The following is a 13,544-nucleotide window of genomic DNA, read 5'->3' as shown; positions in this document are numbered from 1 at the left end:
AGCATGCGTGCCCTGGCGACCCACTCGCACCTGCCACTCCACATGAACTGAAACACAAGCCTCACTAGAGGCCTCCTCAGACAAGCCGGCAATGGGTAGATGTACGCCAAATACAAAAGAGACGGCAACACATCCACCTTTAGGACCAGGACTGAAAAGACAAATTCCTAGCCTTCCACATTGCTAGCTTCCTCTGTACCACTGCGATACACATGTTCCAGTTTAGTGTCGCTGAGCCGGAGGTCTCAAAATGGACCCCGAGAATCCTCAGGGCCCCCTCACAGAGAGATAACCCCCCGGGCACATCCGTTCTACCGCGCCATCTTCCGAAGAACTTGACGGAAGACTTTGCATGGTTCAGAACCGCTCCCGACGCTCGGGTGAAATCCCCAAAGATGGCAAGGGACCTTGTCAGGCACGAGTCCTTGCACAGCAGCAAGGAAGTGTCGTCGGCGTACTGCATCATCTTAACACGCATCCCACCACTTCCAGGGATCGACAAGCCTTCCACCCCTGTGTCTGCCCTAATGGCAGCCCCCAGAGGCTCCATGTACAGAACGAAGAGGAGAGCCGAGAGTGGGCACCCCTGCATGACCCCAGATGAGAGGTCAAAAACGTCACCCAAGTGACTATTTACACTAACTCGGCAACCCGCTCCGACATATAATGTACGAATCCATCCTATGAACTTCTCCCCAAATCCTAATCGACCTAAAAGGATCTATTCATGTGATCAAAGGCTTTCGCCTGATCTAGCGCTGCTACCATTGAATGCAGTCCTCTATCTTCAATCCAAGCGATGGAGGCCCTGTTTAACTGTAGGTTCCATCTAATAGAGCGGCCCTCTACCTCGCACGTCTAATCCTCATGGACGACGTAGGGAAGGGCTGTGCGCAACCGGTCTGCTAAAACCTTTGCAAGAAGCTTGTAATCGACACACAGCATGGTCAACGGCCACCAGTTGCCATGGTCTGTTACTTCCCCCTTCTTATATAAAAGTGACAGCACACCAACAGCCATTGATCCCCCCGGGACCCCCGTCTCAAGGATGGCCTTCAAGACTTCGAGGACCACTGGTCCAAGTATACCCCAAAACTTGAGATAAAACTCAGCCGGCAGCCCATCCATCCAAGGCACCTTCCCTTTTCCCATCCTCCTAAGAGCGCTCTCAACCTCTTCTAGTGAGATCTGGGCCTCCATCACTTCTCAAATGTTCTCACTTTTCACTAAGCTGGCAGGCTGGCGAACAGCCTGCTGCCTGGCCTGCACCCTATCTCGTTGTGGAGCTAGGGGAGTTGAAGCCCTGTCTATGTTCGTGGATAAGATGAGAGCACCCCTCCAGCTAGGATGGAGTCCGTCACTCCTCAGCAGGCCAGACATGGTCCTGTTTGTGGGTGAGTCCCAGAAAGAGGGCTAATCATCTACAAATTCTATCTTTTGGGAGGGGCAGAAAACAGTTTTCAACCAGCGATTGAGTTGTGAGACTGCTGTAGAGCTCATCACTACCCCTAACTGGGAGGGGGCCAGAGACAATTACTTGTTGCCTACACATCTTTCTAGCTGATTTACACGCTGAAGCTATTTTGCGCTTGGTGACCTCTGACTTTTTCATCCTAACATCGTTGATGCCGACATGGATAACAATATCCCTATACTCTCTACACTCGCCAGTATTAGCTTTAGCCAGCACCATCTTCAGATTAGCCTTAACGTCGGTACCCCTGCCCCCCTGGTAAACAGTGTATGATCGCTGGATGATTCGTTTTAAGTCTAATACTGCGGGTTATGGAGTTGACAATGACTAGGGTTTTCAACTTGTCAAAGCTAATGGTGGGAGGCTTGGGCGTCTCAGACCCCATAACAGGAGGACTAGAGACCAGAGAAGGTTTGGCCTCTGACTCCAACTCGCTGCTTAATGGGGAGAACCGGTTGAAAGTTTCTGTCGGCTGAATGAGCGACACTGGTTGAGCATTCCTACAGCATTTCCCTCCAGAAGCCATGAGAAAGTTGTCCGGCTGCGTGGACTGTGCGTGGGGATTTATACTACCATCTGTACTTACTGGTGGCACAGACGCTGTTTCATCCTTTCCTACACTGAAATTAACCTTACCTAACGATTGCGTCTGAAGCTGGGCTTGCAGCACAGCTATCCTCACCGTAAGGCGATTGTTCTCCTGTATATTATGTGTACAGCGACTGCAATTAGAAGGCATCATGTTAATGTTACTACTTAGCTTCGGCTGGTGGAGGTCCTGACGAACCACGTCCAGATAAAGTGTCCGGAGTGAAAAAGTTGAATGAAAAAAAGTTGAGTAAGGGAAAAACTAAAAATATAAATGGCAATGAAAAAGTAAAAACCGTAAAGTTGTCAGGTAGCAAAGTAAGGTTATTAGTCAAATGATAGTCAAGCATTGATCATCATGTCACCAAGATCAGACCCTCAATATTTATTTCAAAAGAGCATCAAGATCACTGTGCGCTTTCACCACCCTGTGAAGTTCATCATAAGTTATTTCCACTGTAGTTAAAAATATATATGTTTTTAACCTTTATTTAACTAGGCAAGTCAGTTAAGAACAAACTCTTATTTTCAATGACTGCCTAGGAACAGTGGGTTAACTGCCTGTTCAGAATGACAGATTTGTACATTGTCAGCTCAGGGATTTGAACTTGCAACCTTTCAGTTACCAGTCCAACGCTCTAACCACTAGGTTACCCTGCCGCCCCAATGAAGACATATATATATATATATATATTTAAGGGTGACAACACAACACTACATAAAGAGAGACCTAAGACAGCAACATAGCAAGGCAGCAACACATGACAACACAGCATGGCAGAAATGCAACATGACAACTACATGGTAGCAACACAACATGGTAGCAGCACAAAACGTGGTACATACATTATTCGGCACAGATAACAGCACAAAGGGCAAGAAGGTAGAGACAACAATACATCATGCAAAGTAACCACAACTGTCAGTAAGAGTGTCCATGATTGAGTCTTTGAATGAGATTAAACCGAGATTAAACTAGATTGAGATGAAACCGTCCAGCTTGAATGTTTGTTGCAGCTCGTTCCAGTCACTAGCTGCAGCGAGCTGAAAAGACAAGTGACCCAGGGATGTGTGTGCTTTGGGGACCTTTAAAAGAAAATGACTGGCAGAACGGATGTTGTATGTGGAGGATGAGGGCTGCAGTAGATATCTGCAGTAGATTTGAATGGTCAAAACCATTCATCTTGAGGTAACGGGGGAGTGGGGTTCCCAAATGCAATAATATGGCACGCAATTTGACCATTTATAAAATGGTAATATCTTTTTTTTCATACAGACTAGCTCAAAAAGAAGTTAAACTTGACCTATTGGTCTATTTTAGGTCACAACTCTTGAAGAGGAAGAAATTTGCAGGTGTCTGATTAATAAACAATGCGATACTGGTGGGTGGTAACATTTAAATAACACTTAGCCCTGAAAAGAAATTTAGACTTAAAAGTATTTGCACATCATCTTGTAGTTGGGTAATATTTGATATCCACTTAGTGTACAAAACATTAGGGACGACCCACTAATATTGAGTTGCACCCCCTTTTGCCCTCAGACTCAGCCTCAATTCATCAGGGCATGGACCACAGGGTGTTGAAAGCGTACCACAGGGATGCTGACTGATGTTGACTCCAATGACTCCCACAGTTGTGTCAAGTTGGCTGGATGTGTTTGGGTGGTGGACCATTCTTGATACACATGGGAAACTGTCGAGCATGAAAAACCCAGCAGTCTTGCACTTCTTACTTCCTACCATACCCCGTTCAAAGGCACTTAAATATTTTGTCTTGCCCATTCACTCTCTGAATGGCACACATACACAATCCATGTCTCAATCGTCTTAAGGCTTAATAACTTTCTTTAACCTGTCTCCTCCCCTTCATCTACACACAGATTGAAGTGGATGTAACAGGTGACATCAATATGGGATCATAGCTTTCACCTGGATTCACCTGGTCAGTCAAAACGTGTAGAATTGCAGGAAATTTGCTTAAAAACAGCTCAATTCTCTCTCAGTCTCATTCTCCCTCACCCAACCTGTTTTCTTAAAGGGGGGTGGGGTGGAGCCCCCTGGAGGTTGGTGCCCTGGGTCCCCAAATGCGGTAGTCCAGCCCTGCAGCAAATACATTCATATGTTCTGACTGCCATCTTATTCTGATTAGGCCTATCTTCACCAAAGCTTTATACAGAAGATCATTATTTTAAAGTTAGCCAAGGGCATCCATTGAACTCCTCTACACACCCCTTTCAGCTCTGGCCCTCTGGCCCTGTTTCTGTAATGATCTGCAGCCTTAGTATATAACTGTACCAATCGGCTTTGTTTGGCCGACTGAATGCCAATAATGTCTGTCTTCACCCAGCAGGTGTCAGTAAAGTTCCAGTTGTGTTTTGAATTGATGCACAAACAGTGCCTTCAGAAAGTATTCACACCCCTTGACTTTTTCCACATTTTGTTGTCTTACAGCCTGAATTTAACATTTATTAAATACATATTTTGTGTCACTGGTCTACATACAATACACCATAATGTCAAAGTAGAATTATGTTTTTAGAATTTTTTTACTAATGAATTAAACATGAAAAGCTAAAATGTCTTGAGTCATTAAGTATTCAACCCTTTGTTATTGCAAGCCTAAATAAGTTCAGGAGTAAAAATTTGTTAAACAGGTTATATAAGTTGCATGGACTCTGTTATATAAGTTGCATGGACCCACTCTGTGTGGAATAATAGTGATTTTTTTTTTTTTAACATGATTTTTGAATGACTACCTCATCTCTGTACCCCAAACATAAAATTATCTTCAAGGTCCCTCATTCGGACAGTGAATTTCAAACACAGATTCAACCACAAAGACTAATGAGGTTTTCAAATACCTCACAAAGAAGGGCACCTTTTGGTAGATGGAGACATTAAATATCCCTTTGAGCTTACTAAAGTTAATAATTACACTTTGGATGGTGTTTCAATACACCCAATCACAACAAAGATACAGTCGTCCATCCTAACTCAGTTGCTGGAGAGGAAGGAAACTGCTCGTGGATTTCACCACGAGGCCAATGGTGACTTTAAAACGGCTAAAACAGAGTTTAATGGCTGTGATAGGAGAAAACTGAGGATGGATCAAGAACATTGTAGTTACTCCACAATACTAACCTAAATGACAGAGTGAAAAGAAGGAAGCCTGTACAGAATACAAATATTAAAAAACATGCATACTAAAGTTAAACTGCAGAAAATGTAGCAAAGAAATTAACTTCTTGTCCTGAAAACAAAATGTTATGTTTGGGGCAAATCCAACACAATAGTACCACTCTTCATATTTTTAAGTATAGTGGTGGCTGCATCATGTTATGGGTATGCTTGTCATCTGCAAGGACTAGGATGTTTTTCAGGATAAAAATAAACGGAATAGAGTTAAGCACAGGAAAAATCCTAGAGGAAAACTGCTTTACAACAGACAGTGGGATACAACTGTATCTTTCGGCAGGACAATAACCTGAAGACAAGGCCAAATATACACTTATCAAGATGATATTGAATGTTCCTGAGTGGTGTATTTACAGTTTTGATTTAGAATCTATGTCAAGACTTGAAAAGGGCTGATCAACAAGCAATCTGACATAGCTTGAAGAATTAATAAATAAATTATGTGCAAATATTGTAAAATCAAGGTGTGCAAAGCTCTTAGAGACTTACCTGTCACACCCTGATCTGTTTCACCTGTCCTGTGCTTGTCTCCACCCCCCAGCAGGTGTCTCCCATTTCCCCCTGTGTACTTATACCTGCGTTTTCTTGTTTTTTCCCCCTTTTTCTCCCCAATTTCATGGTATCCAATTGTTTTTTAGAAGCTACTATCTTGTCTCATCGCTACAACTCCCGTATGGGCTCGGGAGAGACGAAGGTTGAAAGTCATGCGTCCGGTCAAATTTCCACAGCCCAACCAAGCCACACTGCTTCTTAACACAGCGCGCATCCAACCCGGAAGCCAGCCGCACCAATGTGTCAGAGGAAACACCGTGCACATGGCAACCTTGGTTAGCACGCACTGCGCCTGGCCCACCACAGGAGTCACTGGTGCACGATGAGACAAGGACATCCCTACCGGCCAAGCCCTCCCTAAGCCAGACGATGCTAGGGAAATTGTGCATCGCCCCATGGACCTCCCGGTCACGGCCGGTTACGACAGAGCCTGGGCGCGAACCCAGAGTCTCTGATGGAACAGCTGGCGCTGCAGTACAGCGCCCTTAACCACTGCGCCACCCGGGAGGCTTACCTGCATTTTCTGTTGGTCTGTTGCCAGTCTTGTCAAGTCTTACCAGGTGTTCTGCAGTTTTCCAGTTTCTCTTGTTTTTGTTTTCTAGTCCTCCCGGTTCTGACCATTCTGCCAGCCCTGACCCTGAGCCTGCCTGCTGTTCTGTCTTTGTTTTGATGTTGTCGTGGATTACCGACCTCTGCCTGTGCTGAGCCTGGCTGCCGTTCAGTCCCTTATTGACGCTGTCTTGGATTACCAACCTCTGCCTGCCCTGGACCTGCTGTTTGCCTGTACCCTGTTTTGTAATAAACATCTGAGATTCGAACTGTCTGCATCTGGCTCTTATCCTGAGTCGTGTTAGTACGAACTGGGACTGACTGACCCAGCAGACTCAGACCAGTTTCACAATGCCGTCTCCTCTCAAGGAGCCACCATTGGAAGACACAAGGAGTTACTTCAAAATCTTATGGAAGTTTTCCAGACCTTGGCCGAACTCCATGACCGCACTTTCAATACATTGCTGGAGCAATTCTGCGGATTCTCTATTAGGCAGCCAGCCACAACAGTAACCTCCCATCCTCTCAGTAATCCCGGTGTCAGCAGAGCGTCTCCTCAGCTCATCCCGGCTTCCTGAGAACCCTGCCTACCTCCTCGGGAGTGCTACTCCAGAGATTCAGGAACCTGTCGGCCATTTCTCTTCCAGTGCTCCCTCATCTTCGAGTAGCAGCCCTCTTCTTTTCCCTCGGACTGCTCGAAGATAGCTGATGGCCGGGAGGGCTCTCGCCTGGGCTACGGCGGTGTGGGAGCAACAATCGACCATGTGCTTCAGTCTGGAGGAGTTCATGGCGGAAGTTTTTTTTAAACGTGTTAGATTCTCTGTTGTCCGGTAGAGAGGCTGCTTGGAAGCTACTCTTACTACGTCAAGACTCGGGAAGTGTAGCACACCATGCGGTCGATTTCCGCACTTTGGCCGCCGAGAGTGCCTGGAACCCGGAATCCCTGTTCAATACGTTCCTTCATGGATTATTGGAGGAGGTTAAATACGAGCTCACAGCCTGGGAGCTGCCCATTAGTCTCGACTCTCTCATAGCCTTGACCATACAGATCGATGGGTGGCTACGAGAACGTAGGAGGGAGAAGAGGTCTGTTTCCAGTCACACTTGCTTGTCCAAGAAACCCAACTCGCCTCCGAGGAATCCCGAAAGTCCCTAGTGTCTCCATTACCAAGAGAATCCGAGGTTACCCGAGTTCCCTCGGGAATCACCGAGGTCTGCTGACTCACCTCCTCCGGAGCCTATGCAACTTGGCAGAGCTAGATTGTCTCCTGCTGAACATTTAAGCAGACTGAACGCCAAGAGATGTCTGTATTGTGGTTCTACTGGTCATTTCATTTCTAAATGTCAACTAAAAGACCAGGCTCATCAGTAATACGCTGGTGGGCCATACAGAGAATTCTAATCTCCCAGTACTCGTACCCCTCTCTATGCCATCCTGCTGTGGGGTGACCGGTCAAAATCTCTCGAGGTATTCATGGACTCTGGGGCTGACCAGAGTTTTATGGACACTACCCTGGAGTCAGAGCTGAGAATCCCCACTCAACTCCTCTCCATTCCCATGGAGGTCAGAGCACTGGATGGGAGCTCTATTGGCAGAGTCACCCACAATACGGTTCCTATTGCCCTGTGAGTGTCAGGTAACCACAGTGAAACCATGCAATTTCTCCTCATCGAATCCCCTCAGTTATTTCCAATGATTTCAAGTCTATGTATAAAGGTAGCAGCCTCTAATGTGCTAGTGATGGCTATTGAACCGTCTGATGGCTTGAGATAGAAGCTATTTCTCAGTCTCTCAGTCCCAGCGTTGATGCACCTGTACTGATCTCACCTTTTTGATGATAGTGGGGTAAACAGGCAGTGGCTCAGGTGGTTGTTGTCCTTAATGATCTTTTTGACCTTCCTGTTGCATCGGGTGCTGCAGGTGTCCTGGAGGGCAGGTAGTTTGCCCCCAGTGATGCGTTGAGCAGACCGCACCACCCTCTGGAGAGCCCTGCAGTTGCGAGCGGTGCAGTTGCCATACCAGGTGGTGATACAGCCCGACAGGAGGCTCTCGATTGTGCATCTCAGGGGGCTGAGTACGCACCCTTGTGAGTCCACAGTGTTGAGGATCAGTGAAATGGGGGGGGGGACGGCCCGTCAGGAAGTCCAGGACCCAATTGCATAGGGCATTGTTCATACCCAGGGTGTCGAGCTTAATGATGAGCTTGGAGGGTACTATGGTGTTGAATGCTGAGCTACAGGCAATGAACATCATTCTTACATAGGTATTCCTCTAGTCCAGATTGGATAGGGCAGTGTGCAGTGCGATGGAGATTGGATCTATTGGGGCAGTAAGTAAATTGAAGTGGGTCTAGGGTGTCAGGTAAGGTCGAGGTGATATGATCCTTAACTAGCCTCTCAAAGCACTTCATGATGACAGAAGTGAATGCTACGGGACGATAGTCATTTAGTTCAGTTACCTTAGCTTTCTTGGGTACAGGAACAATGATGGACATCTTGATGTGTGTGGGGACAGCAGACTGGGATAGGGAGAGATTGAATATGTCCGTAAACACTCCAGCCAGCTGGTCTGGGCATTCTCCCCGGACTCGGCTAGGGATGCAGTCTCGGCCGGCAGTCTTGCGAGGGTTAACACGCTGTGTCTTACTCACGTCGGCTATGGAGAAGGAGAGCCCACAGTCCTTGGGAGCGGGCCGCGTCAGTGGCACTGTGTTATCCTCAATGCGGGAAAATAAGTTGTTTAGCTTGTCCAGAAGCAAGGCGTCGGTGTTTGTGTCAGACCCTGCCACATACAACTTGTGTCAGAGCCAGTGAATTGCGACTCCACTTTGTCTCTATACTTATGTTTTGCCTGTTTGATTGCCTTACGGAGAGAATAACTACACTGTTTGTATTCTGCCAAATTCCCAGTCACCTTTCCATGGTTAAATGCAGTGGTTCGAGCTTTCAGTTTTGCCAGAATACTGCTATCTATCCACAGTTTCTGGTTAGGGTAGGTTTTAATAGTCACAGTGGGTACAACCTGATGAACTTAGTCACCGTATCAGTATACTCATCAATGTTATTCTCAGATACAACCCGGAACATATCACAGCCCGTGTGATCAAAGTGCATCGATGACGCCGTCATCCCCTCAGTCACTGTACGTACACCCCAACCAGAAGCAATGGATTAGAGGCAACATCCGCACTGAGCTTAAGGCTAGAGCCGCCGCTTTCAAGGAGCGGGACTCTGACCCGGAAGCTTATAAGAAATCCTGCTATGCCCTCCAACGAATCATCAAACAGGCAAAGCATCAATACAGGACTAAGATTGAATAGTACTACACCGGTTCTAACGCTCGTCGGATGTGGCAGGGCTTGCAGACCATTACAGACTACAGAGGGAAGCACAGCTGAGAGCTGCTCAGTGACACAAGCCTACCAGACGAGCTAAACTATTTCTATGCTCGCTTCAAGGCAAATAACAACTCTCTCTCAACGTTACCAAGACAAAGAGATGATTGTGGACTGCAGGAACAAGAGGACAGAGCACGCCCCCATTTTCATCGACAGGGTTGCAGTGGAGCAGGTTGAGAGCTTCAAGTTCCTTGGTGTCCACTTCCCCAACAAACTAACATGGTCCAAGCACACCAAGACAGTCGTGAAGAGGGCACGACAAAACCTATTCCTCTTCAGGAGAGTGAAAAGATTTTGTATGGGTCCTCAGAACCTCAAAAGGTTCTACAGCTGCATCATCGAGAGCATTCTGACTGGTTGCATCACTGCCTGGTATGTCGACTGCTCGGCCTCCGACCGCAAGGCACTACAAAGGGTAGTGCGAACCGCCCAGTACATCACTGGGGCCAAGCTTCTTACCATCCAGGACCTCTGTATCAGGCAGTGTCAGAGGAAGGCCCTAAAAATTGTCAAAGACACCAGCCACCCTGGTCATAGACTGTTCTCTCTGCTACCACACGGTAAGCGATACCGGAGCTCTAAGTCTTGGTCCAAGAGGCTTCAAAACAGCTTCTACCCCCAAGCCATAAGACTCCTGAACGCCTAATCAAATGGCTACCCAGACTATTTGCATTGTCCCTCCCCCCTTTTACACCGCTGCTACTCTCTGTTATTATTGTCTATAGTAATTTTAATAACTCTACCTACATGTACATATTACCTCAACTAACTGGTGCCCCCACACATTGATTCTGTACTGGTACCCCCCTTTATATAGTCTCGCTATTGTTATGTTACTGCTGCTCTTTAATTACTTGTTACATTTATTTATTGTTCTTATCTGTATTTTTTAAACTGCATTGTTGGTTAGGTGCTCATAAGTAAGCATTTCACTGCAAGGTCTAAAATTTGATTTAAGTAGTTAATCATGAAACACACCCACACCCTTCTTCTTCCCGGATTGATATTTATTCCTGTCTGCGCGATGAACTGAGAAGCACAGGCACACGAGGGCCCCGGCTAACCAGATGTTTGTCCCGAACTGGGCTCATTCCTCCAGACTTGCCTGCCATCCTGGCTCCCGTCGGACCCTGGCCTTTGTACTACAACATTTTTGGTGGCCCACCATGGTTCCTGACGTCTCTGCGTATGTCGCCGCCTGTGCTGCAGCAAGCTCCGGCTGGCCTCCTTTAACCACTCCCTGTTCATCACCCCCTTGGTCCCATATATCCCTGGACTTTGTCACTGGTCTCAGTCCATGAGATGGCAACACCCCTATCCTTTACGGTGGTGGATAGGTTTTCCAAAGCCTCCCATTCTATTCCCCTTCCAAAGTTACCCTCCGCCAAGGAGATGGCCCAGCTCATGGTGTAGCATGTTTTCTGGATCCATGGAATGCCGGTAGACATGGTCTCCGACCGCGGTCCTCAGTTCTCGTCCCGGTTCTGGTGGCATTCTGCATCCTCATTGAGTTGTAGGCCAGCCTGTCCTCCAATTTTCACCCCCAGTCCAACGGCCAGTCGGAGCGAGCCAATCAGGACCTGGAGACAGCCTTCATTGTCTTGTCTCCGCCAACCCCACCACCTGGAGCCAGTAACTCATGTGGGTGGAATGCGCCCGCAACACCCTTCCCTGCTCGGCCACTTGTCTCTCGCCTTTCGAGTGTTCCATGGGATATCAGCCCCTGCTCTTCCCTGAGGCAGAGATCAGCATACCCTGGGCCCAGATATTAATCCGCCACTTTTGCCGTACCTAGAAGAGAGCCCAGTACGCTCCTCTCAAGACCACTTCCACAAATCGGCAACAGGCAGACCGCCACCAGACCCCTGCTCCCCGTTATTGTCACGGGCTGAGTCCCGTACACTTTCCCCCCGTTTTATCGGCCCTTTCCCCATCTCTAAGATTCTTAGCCCCTCTGCTGTTTGTCTTCTGTTGCCCTGCACCCTCCGTATACATCTTCACTTTTCATGTGTCTAGGATCAGACCCCTGTCCCTGTTTGTTCGCTGTCTTGTATTACTGACCTCTGCCTGCCCTGATCCTGAGTGCGCCTGCCGGTCTGTCCCTTATTGAAGCTGTCTTGTATTACCGACCTCTGCCTGTCCTAGACCTGCCGTTTGCTTGCCCCCTCTTTTGTAATAAACATCTGAGATTCTAACTTTTCCTACTGTGTCTGCATCTGGGTCTTATCCTGAGTCGTGTTATTACCCAGAAAGACTCGCAGCTGTAATCGCTGCCAAAGGTTATTCCAACATGTATTGACTCAGGGTGTGAATACCTATGTAAATCAGATATTTACATTTATTTAATTTCAGTAAATGTGCCAAAATGTATAAAAACATGTTTTCACTTTCTCATTATGGGATATTGTGTGTAGATGGATGATAAAAAAACATGTTTAATCCATTTTGATTTCAGGCTGGAACACAACAAAATGTGGAATAAATCAAAGGGTATGAATACTTTCTGAAGGCACTGTAAGTACATAGTAGGTGTACAGCTAAGCTAAGGAAGGACACACTTGTTTTTTAAATTAATTTACACAGACACCGTTCTGAATGATTATTGATCAAATGTACCCATTGATATCTTCTTATTGCAGTTGTCAACTTCCATGAAACTCATGGAGAGAAAATGGAATGGAAGAATGGAAAAAGCCAGAAAAAAATCAAGAACTACATGCTAACATTTAGAGAAAGGTATAGAATTAATTTGCTGATATTTTCTAGCATTCTGTCAAACTTAAATTTTGTCAAACTGATAAGAGTTTTAGTTTATTCCTGAACATTCACGAAGAGGCGTGGTCACTTGTGACGAAGGTTCCACACCTCTTGTTTGTCAGGCTGCCACAGTTTGCTGTGGGTGAAAGTCCACTGTAGATTACAAACACACCGCATTGGGATTTTCTTTTTACACCGAACACCGTATCTTCAAGGAATCCCCCCATAATTTCAGGTAAAACAGAATTACTTTATCTCCGTGTACTGCGGCTCTTTGTGACTGTATGATTAATTTATCTGCGTTTTGGATAGGCTACCTGCTGCTTTACAGTAGCCTACAGCATGAGTGTACGGCAGATGCGGAAAAAGATCGAGACAATGGACAAATGACGATACGGGTGTTCAATAAAAAGTAGTAGTCTAAATAGGCTATACCTAACTGCATAGAGGCTGACAGAAAATCAGTTGTTTATCATTGATAGGCTATGCCTATGTAGAAATATAGCCTACTTGCAGCAAACGAACTCAAATCGATGACATGCTAGTTGATTTAGTATAGGCTAATCGCTTTTTATAGGAGCTCTGTTAGATGAATTTCCTACCCTGTCACAGAAAAGCGCGTTTGGGGACTTTTGTCTAAATAACCGGTGAAAGGCTATCCACTCAAGACAGTTGATCATAATCAATTTAGTGTCTACCTGTTATTCTATTACCAAGACATGTATAGTGGAGTTTAAATGACCATTCTGAGAGGCAAATAGACAAGCCGCCTATGTCAACCTGGTGTCAGAGTATTTCGTATTATTCTGTACTTAAATCCTAGATACTCCATTTAGTATATGTTACGTTTCATATCATATGTATTAATTTGTGAATATCCATCAACCATTTTGTAAGATATGTTACGAATTACAATTCATGTTATATGTTATGAATTTTCAAAATGTGCAATATATTACGAATTTGAAAAACGTATGATATGTTACGAATTCTAGCTAGGTGGCTAATGTAATCTAGCTGGTTAACGTTA

The 13,544-nt window shown here is 46.0% G+C and overlaps 1 protein-coding gene across 1 annotated transcript in view; it reads left to right on the top strand.

The window, feature by feature from the left end:
* Window positions 1-12,614: 12,614 nt before the first annotated feature.
* The window catches only part of LOC124038378 (semaphorin-4G-like), a 53,939-nt gene continuing 53,009 nt past the window's right edge, over window positions 12,615-13,544 (top strand). Inside the window, exon 1 of the mRNA XM_046354192.1 lies at window positions 12,615-12,749. The gene's annotated coding sequence lies outside the window, so the exon portion shown is untranslated. The remainder of the gene's footprint in view (window positions 12,750-13,544) is intronic.

Source organism: Oncorhynchus gorbuscha, linkage group LG06 (genome assembly GCF_021184085.1).
Source record: "Oncorhynchus gorbuscha isolate QuinsamMale2020 ecotype Even-year linkage group LG06, OgorEven_v1.0, whole genome shotgun sequence".
In the NCBI taxonomy this organism is placed as follows: domain Eukaryota; kingdom Metazoa; phylum Chordata; class Actinopteri; order Salmoniformes; family Salmonidae; genus Oncorhynchus; species Oncorhynchus gorbuscha.
This window is presented reverse-complemented; position numbering and strand designations above follow the sequence as displayed.